We start from the raw sequence: 19,936 nt of genomic DNA, 5'->3' as shown, positions 1-19,936 counted from the left end.
GATTTAGTTGGGAATTGGTCCTGCTTTGAGCAGGGGGTTGGACTAGATGACCTCTTGAGGTCCCTTCCAACCCTGATATTCTATGATTCTAACATTCTCTTAACATTAAGAACATGATACTGAGGTTCCTTAATTTAATACTGATGTATAATCTAAATATAGAGTAGATTCTTAGCAATTACCTTCCAAATTTTAATATGGACAACTTCTATATTACATTATTATTTGTATTTCAGTTTTGCCCAACCAACCCCCATTGAGCCAAACACTGTACAAGCACAAAGTAAAAGACACCCCCCTCCAGGAAGACCTTGAAGATTAAAGCCCTTAAGCACTTGTTGGTCATCTTTATTCGGAAAAAGCATGCAAGTATATGCCTAAATTTTAAGCATATGCTTAAGTTCCATTAAGTACAGTATGCTTAAAGTTAGTCTGTGCTTAAGTGCTCTTCTTGAATATGGATTTTTATTTTTATTTTTATTTATTTTTTTGTAATCAGGGTCTACATAGGCAAGACCAAAGATAGGAGAAAGGAAGTATAATTAACTGGTCTACAATTTTTGAGAAGTCGTCTGCTTCAGAGATAAAATGTGCTATTTATTATGTAATTTGATGTGCTGAATTCAAATATGACAATTAAAACAACTGATTGGCTACTGTTTCTAAGATATTTAAGTTTTTACATTTTATGTCGATGTATATTGTGTAGATAGTATAGTTTTAATCATAAATTGTAAACCTAGGTCTTTTCATGTGTTTATGGTTGCTTTACATGACAATATTTCACCTGTCCTGTTTATGTAACACTTTAAAATCAGCAAAAGGGTTATATAAATAAAATTTATTATGAAACAAAAGGCAAAAAACTATTATGTACATATTTCAGTCCTATTCAGTGTCCACTCGGCGCTTCTTGGCTTGTCTCTTGTATTCATTAAATGGAGCATCTCTTGTCACTGTCCAGCAATAGTCTGCAAGCATTGATGGGATTCATTTGCCCTGATAGCGTTTCTCCATTGTTGCAATGTCCTGGTGAAATCGCTCGCCGTGCTCGTCGCTCACTGCTCCGCAGTTCAGTGGAAAAAAATCTAGATGAGAGTGCAAAAAATGTATCTTTAGTGACATGTAGCCACCAAGGCTTTTGTATGCCTTGAGGAGGTTTTCCACCAACAACCTGCAGTTGTCTGCCTTGTTGTTTCCGAGAAAATGTATTGCCACTAACTGGAAGGCTTTCCATGCCGTCTTTTCCTTGCCACGCAGTGCATGGTCAAATGCATCATCTCGAAGAAGTTCACGAATCTGAGGACCAACAAAGACACCTTCCTTTATCTTAGCTTCACTTAACCTTGGAAGTTTTCCACGGAGGTACTTGAAAGCTGCTTGTGTTTTGTCAATGGCCTTGACAAAGTTCTTCATCAGACCCAGCTTGATGTGTAAGGGTGGTAACAAAATCTTCCTTGATTCAACAAGTGGTGGATGCTGAACACTTTTCCTCCCAGGCTCCAATGACTGGCGGAGTGGCCAGTCTTTCTTGATGTAGTGGGAATCTCTTGCACGACTATCCCATTCGCAGAGAAAACAGCAGTACTTTGTGTATCCAGTCTGCAGACCAAGCAAGAGAGCAACAATCTTCAAATCGCCACAAAGCTGCCACTGATGTTGGTCATAGTTTATGCACCCCAAAAGTTGTTTCATGTTGTCATAGGTTTCCTTCATATGGACTGCATGACCAATTGGAATTGATGGCAAAACATTGCCATTATGCAGTAAAACAGCTTTAAGACTCGTCTTTCATGAATCAATGAACAGTCTCCACTCATCTGGATCGTGAACGATGTTGAGGGCTGCCATCACACCATCGATGTTGTTGCAGGCTACAAGATCACCTTCCATGAAGAAGAATGGGACAAGATCCTTTTGACGGTCACGGAACATGGAAACCCTAACGTCACCTGCCAGGAGATTCCACTGCTGTAGTCTGGAGCCCAACAGCTCTGCCTTACTCTTGGGTAGTTCCAAATCCCTGACAAGGTCATTCAGTTCACCTTGTGTTATGAGGTGTGGTTCAGAGGAGGAGGATGGGAGAAAATGTGGGTCCTGTGACATTGATGGTTCAGGACCAGAAGTTTCATCCTCTTCCTCTTCCTCGTCTGACTCAAATGAGAATGATTCTGATGCATCAGGAACTGGCAGTCCTTCTCCGTGGGGTACTGGGCGTATAGCTGATGGAATGTTTGAATAATGCACAGGGCAATTTGTTCAGCAGAGTGATGTAAGCTTCGTTATGATTGCATCATCCATGACTTCTAGGAATAACATGATGCAATTCATATCATGTATGACGCAATACCAGCTTCAGATTGCATCATTCATTGTTTTGCCTAAAAAGCAAGTACTGTCCAAACCCAGTCATTGATTTATTCATAGATCCAGTCAAAGATGTATTTTAGTCATTTGTGGTTTAAATTTAGATCCCTTCCCTTTATAACTCACTTATCCTCCGCCATTCCCAAGTCAAGGGTTGTATATACTGACCCAATAGCATATTTAAAAACTAGAGCCAATCAACAATTTTAAGCATCATTTTTGTTCTCAGTGACCCAGAATTAGTAAAGTTTGACTACATTTATTTCAGAAGGATTTTGGCTGTAGAGCAGTGTTATCTATAGTTAGGTTGACTACAAATGTGCTGTTCCTCCTCTTCTCAGCCTTCTGATTTGACTGTTTATAGACAGTTGTTTTCTAATGAGCTCTGAATAAACTTTAACAACAAAAAACAACAACATTAAGAACATTTTTGTATAAAAAATTGTGGTAATGTCAGCTTCCCTGATTAAATGTTGATCGAATTGTGGAATTGTGACTCATTGTTTGGGGGGTGGGTTGGATGACATTTAATGAAAATGACTACTCACTTTAATGCATTACTTGGAAAGTGACATTGTAAAAAGTATACTTTTCTTCCATCTACGAGATGAGATTGAGGTACTTGGAGGCCAGGAGGGGTTTGTCATTAAACCGAATCAAGAATCTTAATCTGTGGCTGTCACATTGCGAGGGATAGCTCAGTGGTTTGCGATTGTGGATTTTTTGTTTTGTTTTGTTTTTTTGCTTGGGGCGGCAGAAATGCTGGAGCCAGCCCTGCCCAGAGCACCGGGTGGGCAGGCGGCACAGGCCCCCTGAACCCTGGAATTCAGGCCAGCTCCCATTAACCCCAGCCTAGGGCCCCAGCCATGGGAGGAAGAACCCCCCGCAGCACAGCGCCAGGAAGCAGGAAGAGCCCTGGGGGCTGAGAGTGAGTGGGGCCATGCAAGGCTGTTTGGGGAGGCTCAGCCTTTCCCTGTCTTTGATACTGCTGCCCATGCATTCACACATTCTTATTGTAGCGAAGGGGCGTGGCCTCCCTCCCAGACAGACTGAGGGACAGCCGCGACCACCCCCTGGTGGGCAGAGCCAGGACACCCACGCCCGCACTGCTGGAAGTGGAGGGGCGGGACAGGAACTGGAAGTATAAAAGACAGGCCCCCCAGCTCAATTTGAGAGGAGCTACCAGAGAACAAGGATGTTTCTCACCCACTGCTGGAGCTCGAACCTGACAGCAACCCCTGAGAACTGGAGGCTGCTGGACACATAGAAGAGTTGCTGGGGCTGCCGTTAGCTGTTTATTCCAATGAGATGGATGATGACCCAAGCACCCCCCTCGAACGGGAGAGTAGGAAGTAGCCATAGGGAGCCGAATATAGTTCAGCTGTGCTGCTGACTGACAGCTGGCCAGTGTGTTGCAGCCGGATTTCCCCGCTGACCCACTGGCAGACCACTGCCATGGTTAGGGCCCTGGGCTGGGAAGCAGTAGAGTCAGGTGAGAAGGCTTCTGACTGTCAGAGGGGTGAAATATTGGAACGGCCTTCCGAGGGAAACGGTGGGGGCGAGGGACTTGTCTGGGTTTAAGATTAAATTAGATAAGTTTATGGAGGGAATGGTTTAATGGTAAAACATATTAGCTGAGGAATACCGAGCAATAGCAGGTAAATAGTATAATGGCTAACAAGGGTCAGGCTGGAGACTCTTACCTACATGCTCGGGGTCTTACTGATCGCCATATTTGGGGTCGGGAAGGAATTTTCCTCCAGGGTAGATTGGCTGAGGCCCTGGAGGTTTTTCGCCTTCCTCCGCAGCATGGGGCAGGGATCGCTAGCAGGAGGGTTCTCTGCAAATTGAAGTCACCAAGACACAGGATTTGGGGACTTCATCAGCAGAGTCAAGGGAAGGGTAGGGACGGTTTTGTGGCCTGCAGCATGCAGGGGGTCAGACCAGATGATCATAATGGTCCCTTCTGACCTTAAAGTCTATGAGTCTATGAGTCTATGAGGTGGGCCTGAGTCCCCCTACTCCTGTCACCCCACCCCTGGGGTGGAAACCTCTCCACCACAAGCCAAGAGGCCTGTGTTTGTCGGTGGTGAGCCAGGGCCCATGACTGTTTCCTGTTGTACCCTGTTTGAGAGCCTGGGCTAATAGACTGGTTACTCCGCTGTCCTGACCACAAGCCAGAGCCCTCTGATTTTGCTGCCCTGCCCTGTTTTGAGGGCCTGGTGTCTAGACTTATTATCACTCTGTCCTGAATACCACCCATAGCCTCCTAACTGCTTGCTGCCTCGCCCTGCAAGAGGGCCAGGGCTTATAGACATTGCTGCTCTACCCTGATTGTAGGCTAGAGCCCCCTCACTGTTTGGTGCCCTCTCTGGTCAGAAGACCAGGGCCCCTAGATTCAGTACTATAACCCTGCTGAGTGGCAGAGACCCTGATTCTAATTCCCCCCTGAACTGTGTTCTTACAGAGGACTTGTAATGAGGGGGCGTGGCCTCCCTCCCAGACAGACAGAGGAACAGCTGCGATCACCTTACACTTACAAGGTTTCTGTGTGCTTCAAGTACACTGGCAGCAAAAAGACTCAAATAATTCTGCATAAATAGATATCTACTATGTAGGCAGGATTTGATCAGTTGACTACTTGAGTATTTAATGTAAAGAGATGCAGAAGGAATCTAATTCTTGACCCTGAAGGTGAAATCTGTATGCATTAAAGCTTGAATTAAAGCTTTATGTAGGCTATTTTTATTAAACTGAAAAACTAGACCTTTACAACTTTGTCTTACCTTTTCTGATAGGATTATTAAAGGATAACAGATTTACAGCCCCAAATTCAAACTCCATAGAAGATAAAGGCAAACTTCCCTTTGGCTTCAATGGGAGAAGGAGTGAAACCAGATGACTAGTCATTTCTTTGTTTACAGAGTAGGTATTGTACAGGCAACAGCAACTTCCCCACATAGCCCCCAAAGTGTGTCTAAACTAATCTTGAGTTTTACGATGGTAAATCAGTTCTTGATCTCTCTACTTGAAAAGTGCCAAATGTGGTGATAGTTTTGTGAGATGGATGTTTTTCCAGTAGAAAATGGAATGAAATTCAACATCTCATTTACATAGAATGGTGGCCATTAAGAAGTCAGCATTTACCCATAGTTAGTACATGGTCAGTGGTGTCTAAATGGTACAGTATTCTCTATGCTTAGAAGAAGAAATTACTATTCTGGCTCAGATACCATTTTGTACTAGTTGTACATAAGTAAATGATGACTTTTTAGTGACCATAATTGTAGGCCAACAAACAGTCTCCAGGTTTAAACTTTTGGTCACTGTGAATGTGAGCTGCATTAGAACTGTTGCTTTTTCTTATTACCGAACCATTGCTCTGTCTCATTACTCAACTATTGGAATATTTCCCACAAAATGCTGAGTACTTATCTCCTAATCAGGCCCATTCCAGGTGTTGGACACTCAAAAACAGTGTGTGTTTAAACTGAGCTGTTTGGTAACTCCAGTTAAAGTAACAAACTGTTGTGTATTAACCCCTTTTGGGGCCAGTGGACCTTTATTATCTGATCCATCCACGAGAAGGCTGGACAGTGCAGAACACATATTTTTGGAAAAATCCAGGGCTGGGAGTGTGTTGGGGTCATCTTGCAAGTAGTAACCAACGTGGTGGAAGCCAGAGTGTTGCTGGTGTGTTACTGACAGGCTGCTGGTCTAGGTCTGTGTATAGCTTCAGCCATTCAGGGTGTGACCTGCATGCTAGGAGGCTGTTTGTAAGTAGGCCAGGTTGGGAGCTACAACAGTGAAGCATTGTAAAGCACCCAGGTTACAGGGCAGGTGGTGACACAACCTCTCACTGGTCTAGATTGAATTTTGGAATGTGACAATAACAAATAAGAACAAATCCCACAGGCACATCAACCAGGGTATAGTTGTCCTTCATAGCAGGAAGTGTGCAGACACAAAATGCCTTAGCTGGTTATGTTGGCAGGCTATGAGCACTTCTAGTCAAGTGTCATGAGATGGACAGACAAGTTCTCCCACAATATACCATGAACCAAACTCTAGAGTAGCTATACTAGCAAAGGCACTAAGAACCCTGTGAAGACACATGTAGTATAACACTGTGGAGGTGCCAGCCTGGGTACAGGGTGAGTATGAGGGTGCATTCAATGCAGTGTGAACACTCACAGACAAGCTTGGAAAGCACAAACTTACATGTGCAGGTATACCAACCTGGGTATATATTATTCAGCATGGACTCTACAGCAGCTTTGCTGTCATAAAACAGAGAAACCTACAGATGAAATTAAGGGCATATCTAAGGTGCTAGGCCACTTGTCCTTGTACATACTCCTAACTCAATATGCTAGACTTCAAAACACCCTTGAAAACAAGAGGTGAAGCCCATCAACCCAAGTGAAAACAAACAAACAAAACAAAACCCATAAACATGACAATTTAGATTCAACAAGAAGTCCTATTATCATTAAATGAGTGGAGGAATCTAAATCAAATTTGCAGGGGTATGCTGTTTTCTCTAAATTAACTCACAAACATATTAGTAACAGTGGTTTCCAACTTGGGATATGGAGCACATTTGGACCATCATGAGACCCAGGAACTATGGAGTACAGCAAGGCTAATAATAGATTTTTCATTTTAGTGATTGAACCAAAACATTCTATGTTTTTTTCTGGGCAAAATAAAAACATTTAGGTTGAACAATGTTTTGTTTCATTTTTGGATGTTTCTACCCTTTGGGGGTTCTTTGGCTAAATGTAGCTAAGTTTCAAAATAAAATGTTTCAAAATAAAAAGTCAAAGTGTTTCATTAAAAAATGTCAACAAAATGTTTTACGCAGTGTAGTTGTAGCCATGTCAGTCCCTGGATATTGGAGACACAAGGAGGGTGAGGTAGTATCTTTTATTGGACCAACTTCTGTGGGTGAGAGAGACAAGCTTTCGACCTTACACATAGCTCACCCACCCTGTGTCTCTAATAAAATGTTTTGACTTGTCCAAAATTTGTTTTTCTCCATTTTAATTTAGCTGAAACTATTCAATGAATTCTACCCAAATTCCCAAATAGTTTCATTTGACCAAAAAAATTGTTCACTTCCCTCTTACCCCCTCCCCCTTCCAAATCACTCTGGTCTACTGTGGACATGTGAGGAGACTTGCATGTACATTAATATACTAGAACAAAGTGATCCATTTTGCATGTGCAATATTTCTTCCTTTTATTCAAGGCAAGACAAGTCAGGTAGTGACTGATAATACTACAGTAATGTTTTAAGTAAACAGGCAAGAGGGATCCTGGTCTTCTCCTCTCTGCCAGAAAGCTGTTCATCTAAGGATGGTGCATCTGGCACCGAGTTATTATCATAGCTCTCTACATCTGCTGGGATTACAAAATATGTTGGCAAATCAAATGAGCAGACAGTTTTTGTATAACCACAATGGTATATAAAAGACAATCATTCAAAAGGTATTTGTAAGTGACAGACTTATTTGCCAAGGAAAAGAACACAAAGTATCAGATTTTCTGCTGCAGGGGGTATCAGAGCCTCAGTTTCCAAGCAAACACATTCCTTATACTCTGGGCTCTAGTTTGGGATGGGGTATAAGTATTCTCACAAATCCTTCTGATACTAAGAGTGGTTAGACAAATCAAGCAGAAATTGGCAGAAATGATTTTATTATAACAGGGTGCTCCAAACAATACTGGTACGCAGACCTATTGAAACTATCTGTATGTCATCCAATAATATTACTGCTGACTGCAACAAAATTTATCAGGACCAGACTAAGAGTCTCCATCCAGACCTAGAATTTCTACATCTCATGTCATGGATGCTGGCTACTTAATTGATGTAGAGAAAAATTGTTCCAGAGCTGAATAAAACATTTTGATACAAAATAGAAAAGATTCTGCAAGATTGACATGCCAGGAAGTGGAAGAGAGTTTGTTTCATCAAAATAGTATAACTTATCTCCTACGTAAACTGAGATCTCACATGTTTGGACTACCTGTTGTCGCTAAAAAGCCCAGGACTCTCTTTGAGCTCTGTTAAAGTTTATCTGGCAGCTATATCTGGATACCACCCACTTTCACAGGGCAGCACTAGAGTCTGACATCCTAGTGGCTAAATTTCTTAAAGGCCTGATGCATGAATTTACACAGTATGAGAACTTCCTTCTTCCTCCCCTCCCCCACTCCAATCCTAATGTCCTGGTGATACTGATGGGTCTCTGTCACAGAGTAGCTGGCCTCTGTGGATAGATTGAGCCCAGCTCCCCTGGCGTGGAGCCGGTTCCCCCTAATCCACCTAATTCAAGAGGGCTGGACTGTAACTGGGCCAATAAAGGGCTGCTAGTAGGTAGCTGTGGGGAAAAAGGACTGGGACAATCTGAACCCCTGTCAGGGCACCAGCAATACTGGAGTGGTGCTAACTCCTGTGGTGTGTCCCTGGAGAAAGGAGGTCAGGAGTTCAAGGTAGCAACCCCCTCACTGCTACTCCAAGAGGGGAGCAGAGCTGGCGGAGGTGAGGAAGCTGCCAGAGCCCCCTGGGGGCCAGGTATTAAGTTAGGACTTTATTCTGTTTGTTTGTTAACCTTTATTATAAAAGAATAAACCTCCTTGACTGAGATTGGGTGTGGCAGCATATGCTTGGAGCTGGGGAGTGGAGGCAGCCCTGGTGACAGTCCCCCATTAAAGCCCTTAGTTTCATGCTGTTTACTATATCACGGTATGATGACTGCTTTCTTAGCAGTCACTTCAGCCCAGAAGAGAGGGAAATTACAGGCATTCATGGCAGGCCTGCTATCTGCTGTATGGACAAAGTCATGCTCAGGATGTGTCCAAAGTTTTTCCAAAGTCACTTCAGATTTTCACCTAAACTAAAGGATGAAAACACATTAACCAGTATTTTCCCTATGCCCATTCTTTGTAAGGGAGGGAGGCTTCATATATTTGATGACCTTATAGCCCTATTTCTTTATCTGAATAGAACTAAGTCACTTAGGCTTGGTCCACACTGGGGCGGGGGATCGATCTAGGAAATGCAACTTCAGCTACGAGAATAGCGTAGCTGAAGTCAACGTTTCCTAGATCGAACTAAGTTTACTTACTGCGTGTCCATGTGGCGCAGGCAAGCTCCCCCGTCGACAGCGCTTCCTCCTCTCGGCGAGCAGGAGTTCCACAGTCGACGGGGGAGTGCTTCTGGGATCGATTTATCATGTCCAGATGAGACACGATAAATCGATCCCAGAAGATCGATCTCTACCCGCCAAATCAGGCGGGTAGTGTGGACCTAGCCTTAGGGTATGTCTACACTGTAATTAAAAACCCACAGCTGGTTCAGGCTAAGGGGCTGTTTAATTGCAGAGTAGACACTCAGGCTGGAGCCTGGACTTTAGGAGAGGTGGGAGCATCCCAGAGCTCGGGCTGCAGCCCAAGCCCAAAAGTATACACTGCAGTTAAACAGCCGTTGGCCTGAGTTAGCTGGCATGGGCCAGCCATGGGGTCTAATTGCAGTGTAGACATACCTTCAAAGTCTCACCAAGTTTATTTGTTGCATTTGCTGAAAGAATGAAGGGACAAGCAATGTTGTCACCAACATGATCTAAATCAGTGTCAGATTGTATCAGACGAGGCACCAGTTAGCTAGATTAGACCCCCCCCCCATGTCAGGCCAGAGCTCATTCCACCAGAGCACAAGCTGCTTCTGCAGCACCTTGTAGAAGTATCACAGGAATTCTAGGGAATTATCTGGGAATCAGTTACATTTACTAAATGGAATTCTTTGATGGAGGCATCCAGATCTGAGGCTTGTTTTGGCAGGGCTATATTGTACTATCTATTTAAGTAGGCTCTAAGCACCCACTTCCTTTTCATCAGGTTGCTACTTGTGAGTCACCAAGAGTGGAGTACATATGGATGAGCGCTTAAAGAAGAAAAAAGGGTTACTTACCTTACAGTAATAGTGGTTCTTTGAGATGTATTTTCCACGTGTATGCCACAATCCACAATATGGGGTCCCATAATACTTGAATTCTGTATTATTGAGGGAATTGTGAGAGATGCTTCACCCCAACTCACCCTTTATAGGTCGGGAGGCATGAGGGCACTAGGAGTTCAGACACAGCCCCAGCGGACACTGCTGGCCAAAAGATTCTGATCTTACATGCATCTGATGCATGTGCAACAAAAGTAGAATACATATGGACAACACATCTCGAACAACCATAATCACTGTAAAGTAAGCCACAATTTTAAAAAAATCATTAAGACATCCCTAGCAAACTAACATAATCACTGATTTCTCATTTGACTTACACAAATATTACTTGACACATTCAGGAATGAGTGAGATCAGAATTAGGGCCAAAATCCAATAAGATGCACTCATTATGTCAATTACATTTGAGAACTGAAACATGCAAGACATAGATCCCATTTGTCTCATAGGCACATCTATTTATATGGAACTCTGAGGTCACACATGGGACACAATTTCCTTTCAGTTGAGTAGATCAGTGTACAAATAAGAAAAACATGAGCAAAGCAGGAGGAAAGCTTCTCTGATACTGTGCTTGGATGTGTGAGTATAGTAGATTTAAACCTCAGGAAATTGTGTTTGCAAAAACACTTTTATCGTTTATCTGCTTTTGGATGATGAACTCGAAAGATGCTTTCCAAAGGTCAGAGTCTAAAAATTGTAAAATATCTGTTGCTCAAACAGCAATGTTAACCATAGACTAGAATTTAGATATTTTGCAGTTAGTAAATTAGTGTATAAATTTCAGAATAGTAATATGATAAAGTAATCCAAAAGTCCTATTGCCCTAAGGCAAACATCTTGGAATAAAATGATAGACTACTTTCAATTAGAACTGAAAAGGAACTGTCTGTTCATAATTCAGGTTATCCAGAAAACAAGAATATATTTTCACAAAAAATTGAGTGTTTAGAATTTGTTTTTGTTCTGCATCAAAATGAAACTGGCACCTTTTCAAATTTTTTCACCAAAAAAAGTGACGGGGGCACCCAACCAATAGCTATGTTGTTAGGGTACTCACCTCAGGTATGGGAGACCTAAGTTCAAATCCTGTCTTTGCCTGATTCAGAGCAAAAAACCTGGATGTCTCATGCGAGCACCCTAACCACTAGGCCATAGAGTCAGTCAGTCTGTCTTTCTAGTTTTGACCCAAAAGCTTCTGATGAAAGTTTAATCAAAATCAGTGTTTCCCCCAAAAGTTCCAGTTTTGATTGATTGGTATTTTATGAGAGAAAAACATTTACTTTCAGTTGATCCCAAGCTGCTTTTTTCAGCAAAATAAACTTGTCTAAAAATTTCACCCAGTTGTAGTTGTATGTATGTGTACAAGAAGATATAAACGGGCCTGAACAAAAATGTCAAATCCATTGTAGGTAGGATGTTCAGAATGGAGATGTAAATTTGAAGCCCCAGTACCAAATAGCCCATTACTTTTGGAGTCGGAGATGTATGAAACTTGAATCTGAATTTCACTGTCAGGTCTGTCTCTAACTTTGTGCTCAAATGAGCCTGTATCTAAACATTGCAGTTTCTTTGAGATTGCTATAGTGTGTATGTATACTGTATGCCTGTCTTCACTGTCTATAACCCACACTTGTTGGATGTACAATAAAATATACAGATTTAAAAAAAAAACATTAGAAGTTAGAGTATATCTTCAGTGTTGTCCACTCATGATTTTATTGAGAAACTTGTAGTATTTTTTTATTATTAATATTAAAAAACCCTTCATGCAATTGTGTGAAACTTTTCTTTCTTTCAAGTTGATTTCTAGCCTTCCTGGTTCCACAGAAAAGCTTAAAGACATGACCTGAGTGAACCCAGAAGGCAAATAAAAATAACCTTAATTTTTTCTTAATATCATGATTTTTTTGGAGGCTTAGGGTTGGTATATTGCATCTCCTATATCTGAGCTTGGTAATTAGGCTCTCAAAAAACAAGAATTTATCCACAGGAATTTTTATGAACTTACATGAAATCAATATGCACACAGTGTAGTAAGAAAAACCTGCACATTCATTTTATTCATACTTACCCTCCAGATTGAAGTACTTTTTCGCCCCGGAGTAAAATCATTCCTGCAGTGACCTGGCCTCCACCACAGCTTCTCCCACTCTAGTTTACTCTACACTTGTGACCTGGGCAATCATTCCTTTTACTTCCACATGTCTTTAATAATGGAACCACAGCCACCTTCCCTCACTCTCTTTAGCTTTCTTTTGTGCTTAATGGTGTTTAAAAAGGACTTTTTTTTCTTGTCTTACCATCAACTGCAAATATGACCAAAACCAGTAAGGCCACCAACACAGTTTTTAGGAAAAATAATATTTTTTCTATTTACATGGAAATTAACTTCTAGTACTGGATGACTTAGGTTTTAGATGAGGTAGATTCATAGATTCTAGGACTGGAAGGGACCTTGAGAGGTCATCGAGTCCAGTCCCTTGCCCGCATGGCAGGACCAAATACTGTCTAGACCATCCCTGATAGACATTTATCTAACCTACTCTTACATATCTCCAAAGATGGAGATTCCACAACCTCCCTAGGCAATTTAGTCCAGTGTTTAACCATCCTGACAGTTAGGAACTTTTTCCTAATGTCCAACCTAAACCTCCCTTGCTGCAGTTTAAGCCCATTGCTTCTTGGTCTATCCTTAGAGGCTAAGGTGAACAAGTTTTCTCCCTCCTCCTTATGACACCCTTTTAGATACCTGAAAACTGCTATCATGTCCCCTCTCAGTCTTCTCTTTTCCAAACTAAACAAACCCAATTCTTTCAGCCTTCCTTGATAGGTCATGTTCTCAAGACCTTTAATCATTCTTGTTGCTCTTCTCTGGACCCTCTCCAATTTCTCCACATCTTTCTTGAAATGCGGTGCCCAGAACTGGACACAATACTCCAGCTGAGGCCTAACCAGAGCAGAATAGAGTGGAAGAATGACTTCTCGTGTCTTGCTCACAGCACACCTGTTACTACATCCCCGAATCATGTTTGCTTTTTTTGCAACAGCATCACACTGTTGACTCATATTTAGCTTGTGGTCCACTATAACCCCTAGATCCCTTTCTGCCGTACTCCTTCCTAGACAGTCTCTTCCCATTCTGTATGTGTGAAACTGATTTTTCCTTCCTAAGTGGAGAACTTTGCATTTGTCTTTGTTAAACTTCATCCTGTTTACCTCAGACCATTTCTCCAATTTGTCCAGATCATTTTGAATTATGACCCTGTCCTCCAAAGCAGTTGCAATCCCTCCCAGTTTGGTATCATCCGCAAACTTAATAAGTGTACTTTCTAAGCCAATATCTAAGTCGTTAATGAAGATATTGAACAGAGCTGGTCCCAAAACAGACCCCTGCGGAACTCCACTTCTTATGCCTTTCCAGCAGGATTGGGAACCATTAATAACAACTCTCTGAGTACTGTTATCCAGCCAGTTATGCCCCCACCTTATAGTAGGAAGCACTTAAGAAGGGAATTAGCAGAGGAAACAGAAAATTGAGACAGTTCTGGTCTTCACTGAACCAATTCCCAAGCAATGTACCAAAATTCTGCATTATTTACTCATTAAAGTAAATAGTTTTGCTTGATTTAAGAACCACAGAATGCATCCTTATCGTCTCAATCCTGCAACTGGTCCTGTGTTATCAGATGCCTGTGCCCTGATAGGAGCAGTTAAAGGATTGAGGCCTAACTGACTAATTTAGACTTCCATTTGTCAAGCTGGAAATAAATGAATGGTCCACTTCTGTTTTTTTTTTTTTAAATGCTCATGTCAGAAATTTTTATAAGCACTAATGTTGAATTCATGTAAATCAGGACCAAATCACATTCCTCATTCATTTCAATAGGACTTTGGAATAATTGGACTACAGGATTTGGCCCCCAAGTGAATGAAATCAATTTGAACAAATTACTGTAAAAGGAAAAAAAATAAACACAGAATGAATATGGTGCCATTGCATTTTAAACGAAGTAGGAGATAACTATAAATACCACAACAAAAATTATTTAAAAAACAAAAACACCCCTAAATCTGATTTTAAAAAAATGAAACTACAAACATTTGATCATGTTGAACAAACTACAAACATTTGAACCTTTACCCTACCCTTGGAAACTAAGATTTGCCCCCTGTGGCAACACTCACCTTGACTGTCCAATGGCATTTTAACTATCCCATCATCTAACCCTGCTCGATGATATGCTGGTTAAAACACTGACACACAACCTCCCTTTCCTCTTCCATATCCTTCCTCAAAACTCATTTCTTTCCACAGAGAAAATGTGACATTTAGTTGCTGTGTTAGAATTTCCTACCTCCTAAAGCCCACAACTGTGCACAGGCACACCCTGCCACCTACTGTGTCACCACATGTGACTGAAGTTTGTAATTTGGTAGTACAAAGTTAGGCCCTGATCCTGAAATTCCCTGACCATATGGCTCCATCTGAGGGAATTGCAAGATCAGCACCAAACACTGTATTACCAAAATTACAAGCCTAGCCACATATGGATGGCTAAAAAGTGACAGTTTTGATATCAACCATAGTATGTGCCTTTTGATTTTTATGTGTTTCTTCTTATTTGTGATCCTTATATAATAGATCTTATCTGGAAGTCTCCATCTACTGGCTGTGTGCACCAGTTTACCCAGAAATCTTTACTGACCAATGTGGTCACTGTTGTTACCTAGAGTACAACCACATTCTGTCTTCAGCATGCTTGGTCTCCACAGCACTTGCAAGAATGGTTGCAAAATCCATTCCTCATTTAGGTCTTGCATATGTAACTACTACTATCCCGTTGGGAGATCCAGCTAAAATAGGTGGTATTTAAGTTTCTTGCCAAATGACAGGACTATAATCTGAGACAGATTTCCCTAGTTTATTGAAGGTGGGATCTGTCTTTTATAGGAAATGTCATTCCTGAATTACAGTGTAACGTTCTGTTGCGAACCAACATAAGTGGTTTGCCCAATTTAGTTCTCTGCATGAGGTTTTTTGTCTCCTTTCAGATTCATAATGTTTCTATATTAAATAATAGAATTTAAATGTATATTTTGTTTTCCTTTTACATCTTTGTGGAGAAGAGATATTTCTGCTACTTGTGGAACTAGTTTATGAGAATTTTGGCTAAAACAGATGTGCTAAAGGTCAAATCCAATGCCCATTGACTTCAATGAACATTGGATTCAGCCCTTTATAAAAACTTCTCAGATTAGACCAAATTAGAGTTCTTTCATTACTCCTGTCTCATTCATCCTTTTTCTCCTCTTGTATATTCACCATATGGTCTATACAAAATAGGCAGAACAATATCAGTCAAGTTAGCAAGTTTAGTTCAGATTATGAATATTGTTTGCTTTTGTAACATAGCATTTGTGAATGGATCAATGTAAAGGATGCATGCACCAGAACATCCTCTCAAAGTCTAGTTGTAAGTCAAAACTTTCATCCAGCATAAGGTTTTCCTTTTTAAAATCCCCTCCCTTAAAACTAATTACTGGACTAGCCCATAATTATATATATTTCCTATTCTAGTAGAAGAGGAAGGAAACTTCCAAGTCAGATGAACGTCAATTGGGCTGCAACTTCTGTTGAATAAATGTGTACACACAGCAGGAAAATCTTTGTTGCCAAGATATGGATAGGAATTGGCCTTCCTCTGTTTAATGGGCAGTCTAAAGGTCAAGTGTATGAAAGGAGAAAAATGATGACAATGTGCCTAATGACTAGCTTGTTGATTTGGACTGTAACACCAGAAGAAGCTAAAGGCAGTCTGTAAACTGATTATTACTAACCCATACCCACCACATCTGCAATTAAACAAAACATACAGGGAACGCTTAGGATTGTATTTGCCTTGAGCATTATAGTTGCAATAAAAACTGCTGTTAAATCACTTTACAATACTAGCCTAGTAAGGCAGAAGTAGGTATCTAAAAATAAAAAGACACTTAAACAAGAATTAAAAAAGAAGAAATGTGAATGGCAACTACTTTCTCTGTGATTACCTGGTCACTCCCAAGTCTTCATGGACCCTCTTAAAAGAGCCTATCCAAGCATGCTATTTCTGGTAGTTGGCCCCTTAAATTTTGGAGTGACAAGAAGTTGCAGTGCTAATTTAGAAATCTGAGGGATTATCAAAAGCCTGTTGTTCTCACTCTGATACCACAGAAGTCCATAAGCATTTCTCCATTGATTTCAACAGGAGCAGAGTAAGACCAACTGCAAGTCATTTTGATGTTCCCACCCCTTTTATGTGGATGATCTAATCTGCACTTCCCTCCTTCACAGCTGCTAAATATTAGTTTCTATTATGATTCCCTCTGCTTTCCCCATTTCCTATTCCTAAGGAGATGGCACAGCCTCTCAAAAAGTGACTATTGCAAACATTGATCTACATGCAAAATCAGATTACAAACTTTCAGAACTTCTGAACAAAACCTAATCTGTCCAGTTAGCATAGTGTGAAAATGGGACACCTGTATATCATTTTTGTTTGTATTAAATGTGTACATTCAAATAGTTTTTATTTATTTAGGTAAAAAAAAAATAATTGAAGTTGCAAAGAAAGATGGACTTTTCTTCACATATCACATGAACAATCCAAACTGTATTGTGCATGAGTTAATTTATAAAGGTTTTCTAAAGCAAGTTGACTAGAAAAAAGTGCAGTTCAAACACCAAACCTAAAAACCCCACAATAATGAAAAAGTATTTTCTCTTAGAAGGGAATTTCTCTTTAGAACATTGGCATTTAATCTGATGGCCCCAAATAAAACTCTATGTGTTTATAAGTGTGTGGTTGTGTTCTAGTTCTTTGAAAACTATACTTAAAACCATCAGTACTGTGAAGAGATACACAAAATTGACTCTAGCCCAGGGAAGGAAGGAAGGGGTTAAAGATTGTCCTGGAAGCAAAGTTGCAATGAGCCTCAAGCTGCAACAGCTGCCTGGACTATCAAGACTAGCAGGAGAGTTCGCCAGTAGTTAGTTATCAAGTGGGAAGGCTGGCTTTAGAAAAGGTTTTGTATGGGAGGGAAGAAATATTTCTTTCACAGGTCTAGAAAGGTCTAGGTTCACCAGAACAAGGACTACCGGCAGCTGGCAAAAGTAGTAGCATCCAGGCTTTGCTGGAACAAAATAAAGGTAGGCTCAGTCAGCAAATTTCCTTTTGGTGGGTGAGGGGGAAGATTCATCATTGTAATGGTAGTAGGGCCAGTGGAGAGATTAAGAAGATACAATTGGCTTGTCCCAAGAAGCCCTGCAATCAGGGACTAGTTTGCCCACCCCCAGTGCAGGCAAGGTCTACCTTAATATGAACCTTAGTTGCTATGGCAGCTACCCGACCTTGTGGAAGCTGAAGAACACTTGAGATTCAGGGCACCTTATTTATACCCCTCCCCCCCACTGTTTCCAGCAGGTCCCTAGCACCTAGGGCTCCTTCTGGAGAGGCCTCATGAACCAGGGGTATTCTCTGGAGGGCTTTGCGCTCCTCTGTGACCGCTTCAAGGGAAAATAGCTGGTGCAGACTTGTTGTAGTGGAACAATGAATTTGATGGTAAACTTCCCTGTGCTAAGGAGAGAGCCTGTAGGCAAACTCTTTTGGATTTTCCTCTGAATGGGTTAACAGACTCCCCATTAGGTGAGGACAAGGGGGAAGTCTCAATGTGAACTAGATGGTTTGTTTTTCCATCTTGATGGGATCTAATCCATACCAGCCTTAAAGGCCATGTTACCATCTTGTCTGTTTGGTAATTCTGAGTAAAGAAGCTTTTCTCTTCTCATTCCTGCCCAGCATGCTGATCTGCAGCCCTTCTGCTGTGCCCCTCCTCCCACACAGCACTGGTATAAAACTATTTCATTGTTCAAAGATACCTTTGCCAGCAGTACTGGTTAAGGTGCATGAAAACCCTTTGCTAATTGCCAAATAAATGATGTCTTTTCAGAGGACCAGAAACAAATTTGCCTTTTCTTTCAATGTAATGATATAGGAAGAGAAAGCCTAAACCCCTTTCATTTGTAATCACAGAATATGACACTAACACATCCTTCCTGTCCTATGTTTAACTATGTGTTATGCCAATATTAATATGTAAAGGAAAGGTAGCCTTAACTAAATCTTACTAAAGCTGGGGTAAAAATTCTCCTCCACCCCAAAACAAAATTGAATGATAAAGGTAGGTAAATATTGAAAATAAGTCTTCTGAGAATTTGTTGCACATTTTAAACTTCATGCCTTCTTTCGGTTCATAGGGCTATTCCAGAAAAGATTTTGAGTAGCAACAATGTTAATCGAAATTGCAACTTTTAAGAGAGTACTGCAGAATATTAGTAGAAAGCAAAGTTTGAATTTGAATAATAATTAGTTGCACTGTAATAGTTGTCAATCAGAGAACAAAGCTATTTTGACTGTACACAAATCATAATTCTCCAGTACTGAAGAGTCATAGCTTACAACTGGTCTACAGTCCAAGATTTATTTGCAGAAATAATTCAATTGGTGTTTTGAACTGTTGATAAATTCAAGGAAATCACAATTTATTTGTGGACAATCCACAAACAGAAAGTGGCAATAAAATCACAAAATGACTTGTTATGAATTATTCACTCAGCTCAAATTCAATTAACTCTTATTTGTTGGTTTGTGCGGTTTCACACTGCTTTAAATTTTGCTGTATATTTTGTTTTAACTCAATGTGACAAAACTGAAACTGGTGTGTGTTCAGTTAAATTCACTGCATTGTATATGGGCTCACATGAGACAATTGGATCCTGATCTACCCTATGGACAACTGTCATGAGTCATAGTATGGAACCTTTACATTAATTTTTGAATAATTAAACGACTTAGCCCTTGTTTTCTGCTTTCAATTTTGACAAGAGTCAAGGGCTCACTTATTTCTATGGTCTTACTCCAAACTAACAGAATTTCATGTTTGTGGTTTTACTGTGAAAGGTTCTCACAACTGAAAAGCAGATGTGCATGTGCCTACAATTATGTCACAGCGTGGCTTGCTGCTTTACGTGAAACTGGGTCCAGCTTTCCTGTGCCAGCACAGGTACATCCCAGGTTGACCTGATTAAGAGGGCAGGGTGCATCTGGGGCTAACAAATGAGAGGAAAACTGCTGTGATGGGTTAGGAGGTCCGTGGGGAAGGCTGAGGGCTAGGAGACCAGTGCAAGGGCCTGCTTGAGTCAGATCACCAGGGCTGAGGGTTAAGAGGCAAGTACAGGGGGTTAGCATGCTGACCTTTCCCAGGCAGAGGCTTAGAAGGCTGGGAAGGACCCTCACTAGAAGGGCTGAGGTGGCTGTTCTGATAAAAGAACAGGCAAGGACTGACAGAGAATCTGGGTATGGCAGAAGATGCTGGAGTGGGATATGAGGTATGTGATTGAAGTGTGTTTTAGGACATGTATGGACTATGTGCACTGTGTATGGGATAAATGGACTATGTTCTGGGCTTTCAAGGACTCTTCTTTTTTCTCTATGTGGGATA

At 41.1% G+C, this 19,936-nt stretch overlaps 1 long non-coding RNA gene across 3 annotated transcripts in view; it reads left to right on the top strand.

Moving 5' to 3' along the window:
• Window positions 1-19,936, top strand: part of LOC122174231 (uncharacterized) — a 923,450-nt gene that overhangs the window by 757,032 nt on the left and 146,482 nt on the right. Inside the window, exon 1 of one of the 3 annotated variants that reach the window (XR_010594534.1) lies at window positions 17,272-17,585. The exons of 1 other annotated variant lie outside the window; for it this stretch is intronic. This is a non-coding gene — a long non-coding RNA (uncharacterized LOC122174231). Of the gene's footprint in view, window positions 1-17,271; window positions 17,586-19,936 lie in introns of those variants that run through there. One more of the 3 variants, XR_010594531.1, reaches the window with a different exon arrangement.

Source organism: Chrysemys picta, chromosome 1 (assembly GCF_011386835.1).
Source record: "Chrysemys picta bellii isolate R12L10 chromosome 1, ASM1138683v2, whole genome shotgun sequence".
Lineage (NCBI taxonomy): Eukaryota > Metazoa > Chordata > Testudines > Emydidae > Chrysemys > Chrysemys picta.
Note: the sequence above shows the minus strand (reverse complement) of the source record. Positions and strands in the feature narration are given on the sequence as shown.